This window comes from Mirounga angustirostris, unplaced genomic scaffold (genome assembly GCF_029215605.1).
Source record: "Mirounga angustirostris isolate CCGP_5_RB_7025 unplaced genomic scaffold, mMirAng1.0.hap1 SCAF_9, whole genome shotgun sequence".
NCBI lineage: Eukaryota > Metazoa > Chordata > Mammalia > Carnivora > Phocidae > Mirounga > Mirounga angustirostris.
The window spans coordinates 71,007,005-71,022,995 of record NW_026991717.1 but is presented as its reverse complement, the minus strand read 5'-3'; the positions used below and the strand labels follow the sequence as shown (position 1 = coordinate 71,022,995).

At 45.5% G+C, this 15,991-nt stretch overlaps 3 non-coding genes across 3 annotated transcripts; 2 read left to right on the top strand and 1 right to left on the bottom strand.

The window, feature by feature from the left end:
• Positions 1-1,585: 1,585 nt before the first annotated feature.
• On the top strand, positions 1,586-1,658 carry TRNAT-UGU (transfer RNA threonine (anticodon UGU)). The gene has a single exon. It is a non-coding gene; the product is annotated as a tRNA-Thr (tRNA).
• A 6,024-nt stretch (positions 1,659-7,682) lies between these two features.
• Positions 7,683-7,764, bottom strand: TRNAL-UAG (transfer RNA leucine (anticodon UAG)). The gene has a single exon. It is a non-coding gene; the product is annotated as a tRNA-Leu (tRNA).
• A 7,982-nt stretch (positions 7,765-15,746) lies between these two features.
• Positions 15,747-15,819, top strand: TRNAT-UGU (transfer RNA threonine (anticodon UGU)). Its single transcript has one exon. It is a non-coding gene; the product is annotated as a tRNA-Thr (tRNA).
• Positions 15,820-15,991: the final 172 nt, after the last annotated feature.

Genomic DNA, 15,991 nt, shown 5'->3' with positions numbered 1-15,991 from the left:
CTCTTTTGAGATGTTCATTCATCCTATTAGCTGCATCATACTGTTTTTGACGCTGCTCATAAGCCCAGAGGTTTCCTCCAGACCTCAAGAACATCAGTGTGCGCATTCGGAAGAACCTGAGCCACACCGTTCCAGAGGTAGGAATGTTCATGAAGAAGCTCAGGCTGAGCTGCGAGTCTGTTCGTGGACCCTCCCCAGGCGGGGTCTGGCTGCTTACAGGGTTAGAAACAGAACCACCGCAGGCGTCTGGGGGCGTAAGGATATAGGAACAATAAGAACCACCGACGTCACTAAGAGGCAAAGGTTACCTCCAGGATGAGCGGAAGAACTTGACGCGATGGGCCCCATGAAGGTCAAACCCTAGAACCACTGCCTTAGTCCGCTCGGCTGTCTCTCTCTCAACCCTTGCATGTATGCTTTGGCTGTTTCCTTTCAGCCTTACATAATAAACTTTGTGCTTTAGGTCTAGATTTAAGGTACCCTTTATGGGCGGGCAGAAGGTGACCTCGGGGAAGAGCTGCCCGCTTCCCATACCCTCTTTCAAAGAAGGCTGGACCTGCCGCTTCTCTATCACCCAGAAGGTGGCGGGTGGAAAGGGAAGGGAGGATGTTGTCCTTACTCTGCAGGGCTTTCTGCTTGGGGAACGAAGTTCTTGGGCTCTGGCTTGTCTGCCTTGGTCGCATTGTCTACCCTGTGCCTCACACGTTCCTGGCACAGGGCGTAAACTCGGTAAACAGTTATTGACTCTCCTGAACCAGGCACCAGACTCCTGGGCGGGCTACCAGAGGAGAGAAAAGAAGAGGAGCGCTCCCTTTCTTATCTTCCTACGAGTGGCCACTTTCTATCAGTTCTGGACTTCAGGCTGGGCATTTACAACCAGAGAAGAAGCTGCCTCTTGGACTCCAAGTTGTTAGCAGAGAGCGTTAAAGGACCGAGGAAAGGGTTCGCTCTCTTTTAGCCAGCGTCTGCTTCAGGAAACCTGGAGGGATCTCAGGCCCGGTGCCTCCGTGGCCGAGCCTGATTCCAGGGAAAGGCTTGGGGAGCGGGGAGGGAGATCTGGATGCCTTCGTGTCCTCACTGCCCCTGCGACCAGATTCTGAGGGCCGGAGGGGTACGAACTGTGCTTAGAGAAAGCCACCTCCCTTTAAAAAACAAAACAGAAAACAACCCCAAACGTTATCTATAAGAGCTGGAGCAGTTCGTTTTACAAATCCGAGCAGACTGGAGACAGTGAGGCTGCTGCCAGGTCTTCCATTCCTTCTCTTCTGTAAGGCACCCTCACCCTACCCCACTTGACCCCAGGCCTCCCTCCCCTCGAGGCCCTGCTGTGGCCCGAGCTCAGGGACTTGTCAGGATTGAGGCTGAGGAGCACGTACCAGTGCTCTTGGAGAAGACTTTCATCTTAGTTTAGGCCTAGTCAAGAACATGTTTCTTCCTCACTTGCTTGTTTGAAGGTACTTCCTTCAAAACAAATTCCTTTCAAGTTTGAATTGTTTGAATCGTCTGTTAAACTTCAAATGTAAAAGCCAGTTGGCTGCCGTTTTTTTAAAACAAGGGATTCAACCGTAAAAACAGGCCTTGGGTCGGCTCCATAGCTCAGGGGTTAGAGCACTGGTCTTGTAAACCAGGGGTCGCGAGTTCAAATCTCGCTGGAGCCTTAAGTGGGTTGCTTGTTTTCCCACAATGTCATTCTCCGTTTTTGTCCACTTATTGAAACGGACTTGGAGAAAAAAGGTAGTGTGTAATCTTTCTGGGAAAATCGGATCCTGGAGATACAGGACAGAAGATCAGGGAATCTGGGCTCCTGTGACCCCGAGGAAAAAGTGAGGTGTCTGTACCTTTCAGTAAGCGGGAGAGGAGCCAGATTACTCAAGTCTCTGCTAGAAGACACAGTGGGTTGGCAGGAGTCGACACCTCCGTATTTGCGGAACAGGGCAACGTAGGCCCATTGATAGCCATGACCCCGGCGGCGTGGAGTCCTGCGCACCTCCCAAGTGCAGCCAGCCGGGCGCCGGGTTTCTCCTGCGCCTCTGGAGCGACCGGTTCTCGGGTTAATGGGGCAGCGCGGTGCAGACGCTAGGCAGATGCGCCCCCATCGGGCTTCTGCTCTGCTTCCACGCTCACTTTCTCGGACTCAGAGACCGCGTCCGAGGCCCCAGGCTACTCCCTGGGATTCGATTTGTTATAGGTAAGACTCTCCGGGGACTTGGGCTTCAATCTTAGTCTGAACCTCAAATACAAAGAGGCCAGACGTCTCACTAGCTGTTCCTACATCCACAAAAATCTACACTAAGGTAGCGGTGTCGCACCCGTCGATAGCTCAGCTGGTAGAGCGGAGGGCTGTAGAGGGAAGCAGCTGCTGTCGCCCTTAGGTCGCTGGTTCGACTCCGGAGCGAAGGACGTGCGTCGCATTTTGACGATGGCTCCTACTCAACTTCCGGAAAGTTTTATCCTCCCAACCGGATCACCTGAAACATTTACTATAATTCTATTTTCAGGCAACAAGAGAGCACTTTCCATCGGCCAAGAAACTTAACTTCACTTATTCGTCTTTGTGATCATGCAGTAGATGTGCTTCGGTTTACTCGGTTTACTGGGAAATGTGAACCAATGGCGTTCGTATTAGATTTGCATGTTACCTCCTAATCTTTGGGACCAGTTTACGTTGATTAAATATTGGGGTGACATCCCTCAACCTCACCAGATACTTACACTTTTTCATAACTGCGAATAATGTATACTAGAGAAATCAGAGGTTAAGGAGAAGCACATTAGAAAGTCTGCCCTTGGCAGGGATGTCCACTATCACCACTGCTATTCAACATAGTATTGGAAGTCCTAGCCACAGCAATCAGACAACAAAAAGAAATCAAAGGCATCCAAATTGGCAAAGAAGAAGTCAAACTCTCACTCTTTGCAGATGATATGATACTTTATGTGGAAAACCCAAAAGACTCCACCCCAAAACTGCTAGAACTCATACAGGAATTCAGTAAAGTGGCAGGATATAAAATCAATGCACAGAAGTCAGTGGCATTCCTATACACCAACAACAAGACAGAAGAAAGAGAAATTAAGGAGTCGATCCCATTTACAATTGCACCCAAAACCATAAGATACCTAGGAATAAATCTAACCAAAGAAACAAAGGATCTGTACTCAGAAAACTATAAAATACTCATGAAAGAAATTGAGGAAGACACAAAGAAATGGAAAAACGTTCCATGCTCATGGATTGGAAGAACAAATATTGTGAAGATGTCAATGCTACCTAGAGCAATCTACACATTCAATGCAATCCCCATCAAAATACCATCCACTTTTTTCAAAGAAATGGAACAAATAATCCTAAAATTTGTATGGAACCAGAAAAGACCCCGCATAGCCAGAGGAATATTGAAAAAGAAAAGCAAAGCCGGTGGCATCACAATTCCGGACTTCAAGCTCTATTACAAAGCTGTCATCATCAAGACAGCATGGTACTGGCACAAAAACAGACACATAGATCAATGGAACAGAATAGAGAGCCCAGAAATGGACCCTCAACTCTATGGTCAACTAATCTTCGACAAAGCAGGAAAGAATGTCCAATGGAACAAAGACAGTCTCTTCAACAAATGGTGTTGGGAAAATTGGATAGACACATGCAGAAGAATGAAACTGGACCACTTCCTTACACCACACACAAAAATAGACTCCAAATGGTTGAAAGACCTCAATGTGAGACAGGAGTCCATCAAAATCCTAAAGGAGAACACAGGCAACAACCTCTTTGACCTCAGCCGAAGCAACTTCTTCCTAGAAACATCGCCAAAGGCAAGGGAAGCAAGGGCAAAAATGAACTATTGGGACTTCATCAAGATAAAAAGCTTTTGCAAAGCAAGGGAAACAGTTAACAAAACCAAAAGACAACCGACAGAATGGGAGAAGATATTTGCAAATGACATATCAGATAAAGGGCTAGTATCCAAAATCTATAAAGAGCTCATCAAACTCAACACCCAAAGAACAAAGAATCCAATTAAGAAATGGGCAGAAGACATGAACAGACATTTTTCCAAAGAAGACATCCAAATGGCCAACAGACACATGAAAAAGTGCTCAATATCGCTCGGCATCAGGGAAATCCAAATCAAAACCTCAATGAGATATCACCTCACACCAGTCAGAATGGCTAAAATTAACAAGTCAGGAAACGACAGATGTTGGCGGGCATGCGGAGAAAGGGGAACCCTCCTACACTGTTGGTGGGAATGCAAACTGGTGCAGCCACTCTGGAAAACTGTATGGAGGTTCCTCAAAAAGTTGAAAATAGAGCTACCATATGATCCAGCAATTGCACTAGTGGGTATTTACCCCAAAGATACAAAAGTAGGGATCCGAAGGGGTACGTGCACCCCGATGTTTATAGCAGCAATGTCCACAATAGCCAAACGGTGGAAAGAGCCAAGATGTCCATCGACAGACGAATGGATAAAGAAGATGTGGTATATATATACAATGGAATATTATGCAGCCATCAAAAGGAATGAGATCTTGCCATTTGCAACGACGTGGATGGAACTGGAGGGTATTATGTTGAGTGAAATAAGTCAAACAGAGAAAGACATGTATCATATGATCTCACTGATATGAGGAATTCTTAATCGCAGGAAACAAACTGAGTGTTGTTGGAGTGGGGGGTGGGGTGGGAGGGATGGGGGGACTGGGTGATAGACACTGGGGAGTGTATGTGCTCTGGTAAGCGCTGTGAATTGTGCAAGACTGTTGAATCTCAGATCTGTACCTCTGAAACAAATAATGCAATATATGTTAAGAAAAAAAAAAAGAAGAAGAAGAAGAAGAAGCTAGCGGGAGGGGAAGAATGAAGCGGGGGAAATCGGAGGGGTAGACGAACCATGAGAGACGATGGACTCTGAAAAACAAACAGGGTTCTAGAGGGGAGGGGGGTGGGAGGATGGGTTAGCCTGGTGGTGGGTATTGAGGAGGGCACATTCTGCATGGAGCACTGGGTGTTGTGCACAAACAATGAATCATGGAACACTTCATCTAAAACTAATGTTGTAATGTAAGGGGATTAACATAAGAATAAAAAAATTAAAAAATAAAAAAGAAGAAAGTCTGCCCTTGGAAAGGATAAATAGACAATAGAAAATAAGCAATGCAAAAGCCTAAATATGCATATGGAGCTGTTCCTCCATTAATAAGAAAGAAATACTAATTTAAATGAGAGGATATTGGATATTGTTTCATCACCAAATTAGAAAATGTTGGTTAATATTTAACACTGACCAGGGTGTAGTGAGAATGACATTCTTGTAGAATGTCACTAGTTTCTGGAGGGCACTGAGCATTATAAATCAGGAACCTTAAAAAAGACAGTGTTTGGTCAAGTATTCTATTCTATTTCTATAAGTTTATCATTTATACATGAGAAAAGGAGATATGGCAAAATATAGTTATTTGTGGGTGATTTGTATTCTTCATAGTTTGGGGTTTTTTTCCCAAAACATATCACGTGTATACATCACATTAATTAAGAAAAACAGTGTTTTAACCTTACAAAATGAAGTTTAAACATATTCTTTGCCACTGTGGAAGACATTTTGGCAGTTTCTTACAAAACTAAACCCACTCTTATCATGCAATCCAGGAATCACGTTCCTAGGTAACTACCTCAACGAGTTGAAAAGTATATCCACACAAAAACCACAATAAACTGTAGTACATTGATACAAATGGAATATTTATTCAGCACTAGGAAGAAATGAGACATCAAGCCATGAAATGATATGGAGAAACTTTAAATGCATATTACCAAGTGCAAGAAGCCAATCTGAAACAGCTACATACTCTATGATTCCAAATATATGACATTCTGGAAAATGCAAAATTATGGAGACAGTAAAAAGATCAGTGGTTGCCAATGGTTAAAGGGAGGGAGGGATGCATTGGCAGAGCACAATTTTTAGGGCAGTGAAACTATTCTGTATGATACTAGAGTGTAATGGTGGATATATGTCATTATACAGTTGGCAAAACCCATTGAGTGCCTAATACAAAGAGTATATCCTAATGTAAACTATGGACTTGAATTGATAATGATATATAATTGTTGGTTCATTCACTGTAACAAATGTATCTCACTAGTGCAGGAGGTTGATGGGAAGGAGGCTGTGTGATGGGTAGGGAGGAGAGAAGGTATGTAGGAACTCTGTATTTTCTTACCCAATTTTGCTGTAAACCTAAAACTGTTAGTCTTGGTCAGTTCAGCGGCTATAACAAAAATATCATTGTAGCTTATGCCAAAAATGTATCGCTCACAGTTCTGAAGACTGGGAAATCCAAGATCCAGGTGCCGACAGATTTGGTGTCTGCCAAAGCCCCACTTATTGGCTTGTAGACAGCTGCCTTGTCACTGTATCCTCACAATGGCTAAGAGAGAAATCTCTCCATTTCTGAGAAAAATATGGTCTCTTTTGTGAAAACCTTGGGTACCCAAGATTTTCTTGGTAAGAGGTGGGTGAAAAGGAAGGGAACATCAAAGAGGAGTCATCAAAGTGAAATGAGGGGGCCTGGGAGAACACGGAAGAGGATTTTGAATGAGGAGGGGGAAAGTCATAAAAAGTGGTTCTGGAAAATAGACCTTGGTTCTTGCAGAGTCCTAGTTCCCTCCTCCATTTATTTCACTCATTCCTCTTGACACTCCTGGGAAATTCTCTACTTTCTCCAGGGGAGCTGCCTGCTCAAATCCAGGAGTAGGACTGTAACAGGGGCTGTAAATGGCTGAAAAGTGCAGTGGAACAGCCCTTCTAGGAGGACACCACTAAGCAGTCCCTGAGTGTATCCTCTCCTCTTTCACACGCTGAATCAGGCTCTGCACAGGTATTGCGGTCGAGTGGTTTAGAGACCTGGACAATCTCCAAGATAAGTAGATTCACTTGGAAGGGACTGAGGAGTGGCTAAGCCAACACCATTCACAGCACACACTCCCTGGGCCCCATGCAAGGAGTCAGCCAAGAATCAGCTTGGATGTGTTTTGGATTCACAAACCTGCAAAGTCAAATTCAAAATAGCTGTTTACCTACCCAACACCACCCCATGAAGCAGTGATGCCGGAGTGAGAGCTTGAAGCCTGGGAAGTATTGGCTTTCTCATTCATTCATCATATTCAATTACAAAAGTAATGTAATTGAAATTAAAACCAAAATCGGGTCTGTGCAGGTTATTTCTCAGAGTATAGAGCTGCAGCTCCTAAATGAGTGTCAGCAGCGGGATGATGGGGAGTGGGGGGGTGGGGGGTGGGTAGGCAATTTCTGGGAAGTCTTCCTGACCAGATGATGCCTAAGCCACGTCATAAGAATGAATCTGTGTGAGTGTGGATTTTAGAAGAGGAAGACCAAAAACGTTCCCAACTGAGGAAACCCAAAAGCAGTGCAAAAGCCTAGACAAGAGGAAGGTCCAGTGCAAATACCAAGCCTGGGAGGGAATATCAGAAGAGCGGGAGGATCTCAAGCAGTAAACCAAAGGGGTTTGACGTGCAAATAGAGAAATCAGTGTCCGCTAGAAACTTTCCAAGGGGGAAGAGGAATTTCAAATAGTTACTGGTACATAGTCTTCTTCAAACTCCCTTCTAACAAAGAACAGTATTTGGGATTTGCAGCTAGATTAAAATGCAGCACTGGCAGTGGTGGGATTCGAACCCACGCCTCCGAAGAGACTGGAGCCTAAATCCAGCGCCTTAGACCGCTCGGCCACACTACCACTTGCCACGGAGGTTTTTTTTCTATCTCTAAGTTATTTACCCATCCCAGCGTGGGGGCTCAAAATTCGAATTTTTTTCTTCATGGTTAGTAGGGTTCCCCGCAGCGTTTTCATTCATCCCTAGGGATCTGAGCAAACACAGGAAAGGAGGAATCATCGTATTCTCACACGCCTGGGAAGTGAGCCACAAGGTAGTCAACGATTATCAGTGCGAATGTCTTTGGAAGATTTCTACCTTTTCTTTAACCTAGGCAATAAGACACAGGAAAAAAAAAAAAAATCCCGCCAGCGACTTATTACAGGTAATTAGAGAAGACTGAATAAGGAGCTCCTTGCTGTGGAGTCCTTAGTCCGCGGCTGAGTCTCTGCGCGAATGAGGTCGGAGTTCAGATCCAGCAGGAGGCGCCCTTTCGCTCACAGATCTGGCCAGCCTGCCACCGCGTTCCAGGGGAACTCCTTGGTCCCCTCGTCCTGCAGGTTCAGTCAGAATGGAGAGACTGGGTCTAGTTGCGGCCTTCTTGGTCAGTAACCATCGCACTGCTGTAGTTCCCGAACCATTTCCCTTAGACAGGGACAAAAGTTGACCCCTCCCCCCCCAAGGGATGTTGCATTCCAGGAGCGTCCCCAGCCCAGAAAGGGATGGGTTCCGGGCTTCCCTTGGGTCCAGACGCCACTAGCTCCGTGCGGTTTCTTTTGGAAGGAGCAGAGGGAAAGCTAGGAAAAAGTTTCATGAGTGATACCTGCGGTCTCCTGACCCAAAGTGGGATCTCGTACCTGTCCGTGAACTCTACTCGGCTCAAAGCCCTGGATTCTCTCTTATCTATATTCTTCTTTTGCTGTTTCTGGTTGGCCATTTCTGGGTCTCTGGAACCAGAAATTCTCTCAGGAGTCTAGTTTCCAAACTCTTTAAGTTTCCAAACCCTTGAGGCCCCTCCTCCCCCTCTCCCATCTCCTGCCTCTCCTTGCCTGAGGGCTCTCTGAGGTCTTTCCCCAAGTCCTGGTGGCCTGAGGGTCGGGAGCCTGGGGGTGCGCGGAGAGAGAAAAAGTTGTTCTTCATTGGCTCTTCACGGGGCGAAGGTCCTGCTAGCTCCCGTCCTCGCTGCCACGGGAGGGGGCGACGAACAGAAAAGAAGTTCTAGAAAAGCTGCTTGGAAATAGGGCGCAGAGCGCATCTGGTGGCTGTAGACCGACGCGCGGAAGTGGGGCCAGGAGAAGGCTGGCGCCCAGCGAAGGAAAGGGCCTGGACCGACCCGGGTCGGAGGCGGGGTCTTCTTGGGCAACGCATCAGCACCCCATCCCCGCCAGGCTCGCCGCCTGCTGGGCCATACCCCCTGCACCTTGCCACCTCCACCCCTACCGCACCTAACCCCTCCTTGCAGACAACATATTAAGTGCTGCCTTTTTGCCTTCTGCTTTCCTCTCTCTAGTTCTAGTTCATGGGCACTCTGAGCAACCTGGGCAGACATGGGTGTCCACCCTTAGGCTCCAACCAAGTTCTTCTTCTTTCCAGAAGCTTCCAGAGTCAGGAGCCAGGCGCAGGCTTGGAGGCTGCCAGCAAGGAAGGCGAGTGGGCACCATCCAGTTTATTGGAATGGTCACAGGTGTGGCTTCTGCGCCCTACACCCTGGAGGCGGAGGGATTCAAATAACTGTAGCCAGCCCTTTTGGCTGAAGGGTACGACTTCTAAGAAATTTCACTTTCTGTTTCAGAATCCGCAGAAAAAAAGCAAGTGTGAGCTAACTGCCTTCAGCAGTATACAAAAGTCTCTGTCACTTTGGAAAGACTGATGTGGGAAGACTGGCGTTAATCTCAAGTTGGAGAGAACCTAGAAGTTATGTGTAACCACCTCAGTAAGATAAGGAAGCATCAGTCCGAAAGGGAGAAAAAAACCTGGGGCTTTTTATTACTTGAAAGAAGTGGGGAGGAAATGGGAAGGGAGAGAACAAATATTTAAAATATCGGTGGAGGGGGCCTGGCTGGCTTAGTGGGTGCAGCATGCTACCCTTGATCTCAGGGTGGTGAGTTCAAGCCCCAGGCTGGGCATGAAGCCTACTTAAACGAATAATAAAAAAAATTTTAAATTAAAATATCAGTTGAACTATTATGCCTCCTGCTCAGCCAGATGAGAAACTCAGAGTCTATGGAGAGGTCTTGGGAAGGTCTTACTGACACTTTTGATGAGCTCTCCAGTTGTGATTGCATACGTGTGTCTGTGTATGTTAGGGCACATACACATTTGAATAAACCACAGTAACTATGTTTTAACCTAAAACAACAACAACAACAGAGATTCTCAGAAGATGGAAGTGACCTTCTTGATAGGACCATAAAAAGAACCAGTCAACTGGAAAGAACCTGGTCATTACAGCAGAGCTCCCTTTGATCCTGGGATGCTGCATGTTCAGCATCCAAACCGGCAAGTCTGAAAGCATTTTCTAATCAGGAGAGAAAGTACTGCACTCTCCTTACCTGGCTGAAGTTCCTTTACTACCCCGTGTGCATGGCTTCCCCGATTCAATCACTGCATAGTGCTTGAGGACTCATGCTTACCTTGAACTCACTGGATCCTTCAGTGGAGGGAGGAGCCTTGGTCTATTCCCCTCAAGAAATGGATCCTATGTTGGACTATACACTTCAAATAAGAAATGCTCAGAGACTCACAAGCCAGGTGTCTCAGCTTTCCCAGTGGGGTACCAACTTTGCCACCCACTTTATTGTCCTGTATCTGAAGCAAGTAGATAAGCACCCTTTTGGAAAGATGCCTGATACAGATAAATGCGATGTTTGGCACATGGTTATCCCTTCCCTCTTCAGCATAGAATGTTAGTATTCTAGGCTCTAGCATTCTGCAATACTGCTGGAGAGTTTAACCTTGAATTTTCTGCCATCCTTACCTTGCTGGTAGTCCAGATGATGAAAATTTATATACAAGCAGGAAATTCAAGACCCTGATACTCATAGTGTGGTCCAGGCACCAGCAGCATCAACATCTCCTGGTAACTTATTAGAAATGCAGGATCTCAGGCCTCTTGAATTGGAGTCTTAACTAGCTCCTCAAAGGTTAGAAAATTTTGAGAAGTACTTTATGTTCCAATCTGTGTATCAAATGCTGTATGCTCAATTTTAGGGCATTTGAAAGTTCCCACCAGAATCCTTCTGGATCAGTAGAAGACTTGCATTACACTGCAATGTAAAGTTCTTTCCCTAGCTCCAATAGAGAGCCATCCAGGTATTGGCCTGTGGCCCCCTTTTGCATGTGCTGTAAATATCTTGCTAAAATTAAATACTAGGGGTGCCTGGGTGGCTCAGTCGTTAAATGTCTGCCTTCCGCTCAGATCATGATCCCAGCGTCCTGGGATTAAGCCCCGCATGGGGCTCCCTGCTCAGCGAGAGTCCTGCTTCTCCCTCCACTCCCCGCTGCTTGTGTTCCCTCTCTGATTCTCCCTCTCCCACTCCCCCTGCTTGTGTTCCCTCTCTTGCTGTCTCTCTCTCTGTCAAATAAATAAATAAAAATATTTAAATAAGATAAATTAAATTAAATACTAGCAAATAATATGTTCCTTTCAATGAATGTAGCAGATAGTCCTTTCAGCATTTATTGAGACCTTACTTAAATATTTAGTTCCTTTATGGTCTCACATGTTAATTAAATCATTCATCACAGTAATGCAAAGTACTGTGATATGTTTATACTTGCAAGTTTTCTAAAGTAAATGTTCAAAGGAAAAGGAGAGGAGGGTAATCACTTCCCTCATTTTCAACAGGAAGAATCAAGCCTCTTATTTTTAATTTGTATTTTTCCCTTACAATGTTCATCAGCTCAGGAAACCAGCCTATTATCTTTAAGTCAGACCTATAGGAACTCAGACCACCATCTCTAGTAACAATCCAGGAAGCCAAGCAATAATCCTGTAATAATCAGTCCCAAGTGGCCAAGATTTGATTAGTAACTGACAGCTTTCCTAATACTTTCCTTGCTCCAAACTTAGGACCAACCAGGAAAAGCCAAATATGCTCCCCTAACCGATCACAGAGGACACCTTGCTTCTAGATAGACTGTCTACAGCTTCCCCATGCCAACAGCCTCCAATCAAGGCATACCTGAAGCCTTCCTTTTTTTCCACTATAAAGCTTTCTCACTTTTCCGTCTGCCTTTGAGTCTCTGCCAAAACTCAAGTGATGACAGCTGACTTCCTTGGGATAGCAAGCTCTGAACAAATAGCCTTTGCTTGTTGTCATTTAGTTGGTCTTCATTTATTTCCACTCTAGAGTTTAAATTTTGCAAAATAAAAAGTTGAGGGAAAATGGAAGAAATACAGACAAATAAAGAAAAAAGTAATTAAAAACAATCCTAAGATCACTAGTAGGGGTCAAGTTAGAAGTCAAGAACTTCTAACTGGCCAGAGCACTCTGAAACATGCCTTTTTGATGTTGTTCTCTGGAACGGGCTAGTGGAATGTACTCTTGGAACCCCCTGAGTCAGGCCAACCCTAGTGAGCTGAGGGCAGCTGCATGGCTGGAAGAATGAGAAAGATTGATGTAAGGTCCTGAGACAAACTTCAGGGGTAGGAAATAGACCGTATGTAGATAGGGTGTATTGGGCAAAAGTTTATTTATCCTGTGAGAAGTTTATTTATCTCTGTGAAGGAGAGACAAAAAAACCCACACCATGCCCATGGGTGTTGCCCTGGCTTCTCCTCCTGGAATGCTCCTTTGAGCATTTTAAATTCCTTTTAGATGTGTGACTAGCAGTCTACGGTTATATGGAAGAAATCAGTCCATACGGGGAATAGAAGTGAGCTTGCTGAGTTGTGGCAGGATGAGGGTGGGGAAACAGAGTATAGGAAAAGGTAAGAGGAGCCAAGAATGCAACAGGAGAATAAGAGAGGAGGAGAAACAGCGAGCAGGGAGGGGAAGAGAAAGCTGTTGGGGAGACAGTTTTGACGGGTTAGCAATTTTTCCTAAGGCCAGTGTCTCTGAATAAAAGGACAATAATAAAGATGGTAATAACAGTGATGAGAGTAATGAGCCCTCATTTCCAAAACAAGGATCCTTCCTCTCTGCAAGGTTAAATAACTGACCCAGGTGTTTTCTAACCACTACACTACATACTCAATGTCTACACACACCAACACAACACTCCACCTATGAGTCAACATTTGTTTTGGTTTGATTTTCCTGCCCCAGAGAAAAAGTCAAGCACCCTGCCAGTTCCTTAAGAATTATGACACCTGTTTTTAGGTCCAAAGGGATGACCATGCTGATTACCTTGGAGGTTTCCACCAGTAAAATGCTTTGTGTGGGCAAATGGGTTACAGCAACCGATTCTGGATTCTCCAGAGCAGAGCAGTCAGTTCAAAGCCTTTTTTTTGGTAAGATTTTATTTATTTGTCGGGGGCGGGGAAGGGGGGAGCAAAGCCTTGCAGTTCTCTTGCAGATGAGGATATTGTCGGGTAGAGAAAGACTGAGGTTTGAGCACCATGGGAGCATTGGGAGGAACAGCCCTTGTCAAGCCACAGAAGAGCCTATCACCGTCCTGGCCCTGAACAGTTGGATATGTTCATCTTATCTTAGGACAACATTGTGAGGTCTCTCCATGACTCATCCCTGAACCAAGAATATCTGCCACAAATGCCTGATTTTACCTATCTAGAGATTTCTCTTCCTCAAAAATTTGTAAGTTCGGTAGCAGCATGTTTTATACTGACAGTGAAAATTAAAGGACACAATGGTTGCCAGGTGAACTGCACGCGGTATCTCTCCCTATCGGATGGGGGCCCCCACGTGTGGCGCGATGATGATCTGGTGGAAGTCAATGGTGCCTGAGATGAAAGAACTCACTTGAAGCAGAACAAAGGAGATAGAAGTTTACCGAATACACCTTAAGACAGCCGCAGGTAGGAGAGCAAAGGACAGACAGCAAGGAGGGAGTGGTGGGCGGCTGTATTTAAAGGGGGGAAGGTGAAGAGGTATGGGGAATGTATGGAATTTTCCCTTTTTTGGTAACTGTGCCTGGTTGTAAGTAGCCCATTGGTTAGTGAGGGCTTATGGATATTCTGATATGGGTCACCTAATGGGCTTGTCTGTATTCAGCCAGGGGTTATCAGGGGCCCTTTCACCTTGATCAAGTTTCCATTGCTCAAGCCTGCTGCCCGAAAGCAACCTCTATGCTGTGGAGACCCAGGGCCCTGGGGCCTCAACCCAGCCAGAACCAAAGAAGCTGTGGAAGGTTCTTGGTCTTGTCATGAGAAATCATTCAAGGACAGGCATACAACACAGCAGATGAGCGAGCAGCACAAGTGGGAAAGTTTATTCAGGCAAAAAACCCACTCTTTTTTTTTTTTAATTTATTCATTTTTCTTTTTTTATTCTTATGTTAATCCCCATACATTACATCATTAGTTTTAGATGAAGTGTTCCATGATCCATTGTTTGTGCACAACACCCAGTGCTCCATGCAGAATGTGCCCTCCTCAATACCCACCACCAGGCCAACCCATCCTCCCACCCCCCTCCCCTCTAGAACCCTCAGTTTGTTTTTCAGAGTCCATCGTCTCTCATGGTTCATCTACCCCTCCGATTTCCCCCGCTTCATTCTTCCCCTCCTGCTACCTTCTTCTTCTTCTTCTTCTTCTTCTTCTTCTTCTTCTTCTTCTTCTTCTTCTTTTTTTTCTTAACATATATTGCATTATTTGTTTCAGAGGTACAGATCTGAGATTCAACAGTCTTGCACAATTCACAGCGCTTACCAGAGCACATACCCTCCCCAGTGTCTATCACCCAAAAAACCCACTCTTGAGACACGAGTGCAGGCGAGCTCAAGAGTGAGATCAAGAGAGAGCACTGCATCCCCGGGGTTTGGGTTTCTATGTTTTACCTGCAGTTGTTAACTAGGGGGAGGAATATTCATTAGTTGGGGTGAGGAGCAGGGTTTCCCACTTGTTCTTGCTAACTGGGTCAGGGGTTTCCTGTCTTGGCCTCCACCCTCTTGGGCCCCCGTGGCTTGGTGCCCCTGCTTATGGAGTGCCCCCTGCCGGGACAGGCCTCTGACTCTGATAGCTGGCCGTGACTTCGTCTTTGTCGACTTCCCAACTATTCTGTTAGAACCTAACTGCCTACTCTAACACAAAGAATCACAGGCTTACAGATTTCTTATAAACTTTATGATCGTGGACAAATGAAAACATTAAAAAATAGTGGGTACAAGAGCCGGTGGGCAGAGAGTCTAAATCTTACTAAACAGAATTGGTTCACTCCTTGGGGTTGCATGAATGAGCACTTTTTCCCCCAATGTTCTCATCTATGATTGTATTTGCAGTAAGAAAAAAGTACAAGATCTTTCTCAATTAATTTTTAGTTCCTGTTTACTAGCTTATATAAACAAGGTTTTCAAAAAGTGAAAATCCTTTTTAAAAAACTATATTATTTTCATACCAAAGATGTGCATAAATCTGTATATGTCTTTAAGGAAGGATTAAACTCTTTCTCCCCAATACCCTTTTTCCCTACTTGATCCTACCCCTCAACCTTTGTGAGGGAGGCGTTAATTCCAAAATACAAAGTTCAGGTTTGGGCTCTGGATTCAGAAAGGACAAAACCGTGGTAAATCTCTTTTCACCTTCCCCAGATTTTACCACAATAGCAAGTGAACGGAGTGCATAATCTGTCCATCAGACACCCTCTCTCTGTACCTCTTATTTCTCAGGTGGGTCTCCTGTGTGCCCAAATGTCTGGAATTCCTGTATCTGCATCCTTTCTGGGCACCAGAGGCACGGGAGGCAAGAGACGACAAGAGAGCCTGGTAGTGGCTGTTCTCGAAACGGAGTCTTTTAGAAGCGTTGACAGAACATGAAGAAAATCTAATTTTGTGGGAGAATATCTTGGATTTTTGCTCGGGCCAAAGTTCTATTTAATGCTTCGGGATGCTGGCTTTACTATAGGCTTGTATAAGATGAGAGGTAGAGAGGCACTGGGGACGAGGAGGCTCCATAGCTCAGGGGTTAGAGCACTGGTCTTGTAAACCAGGGGTCGCGAGTTCAAATCTCGCTGGGGCCTGTGGTCCTTTTTTCTCCGAATCTCGTTCCAGACGCCTGAGGAGATAAGCCGGCAGGACTATCAGAGGGAGGGTTCCGAGGCCGCAGAAGCTCCCAGGCCTTTCGCAGCGCCTGCGGAGACGTTCAGGCAGTGCCTGATCTACTTCCCCTGCTGCTCTCGGGTTCTGGGTCCA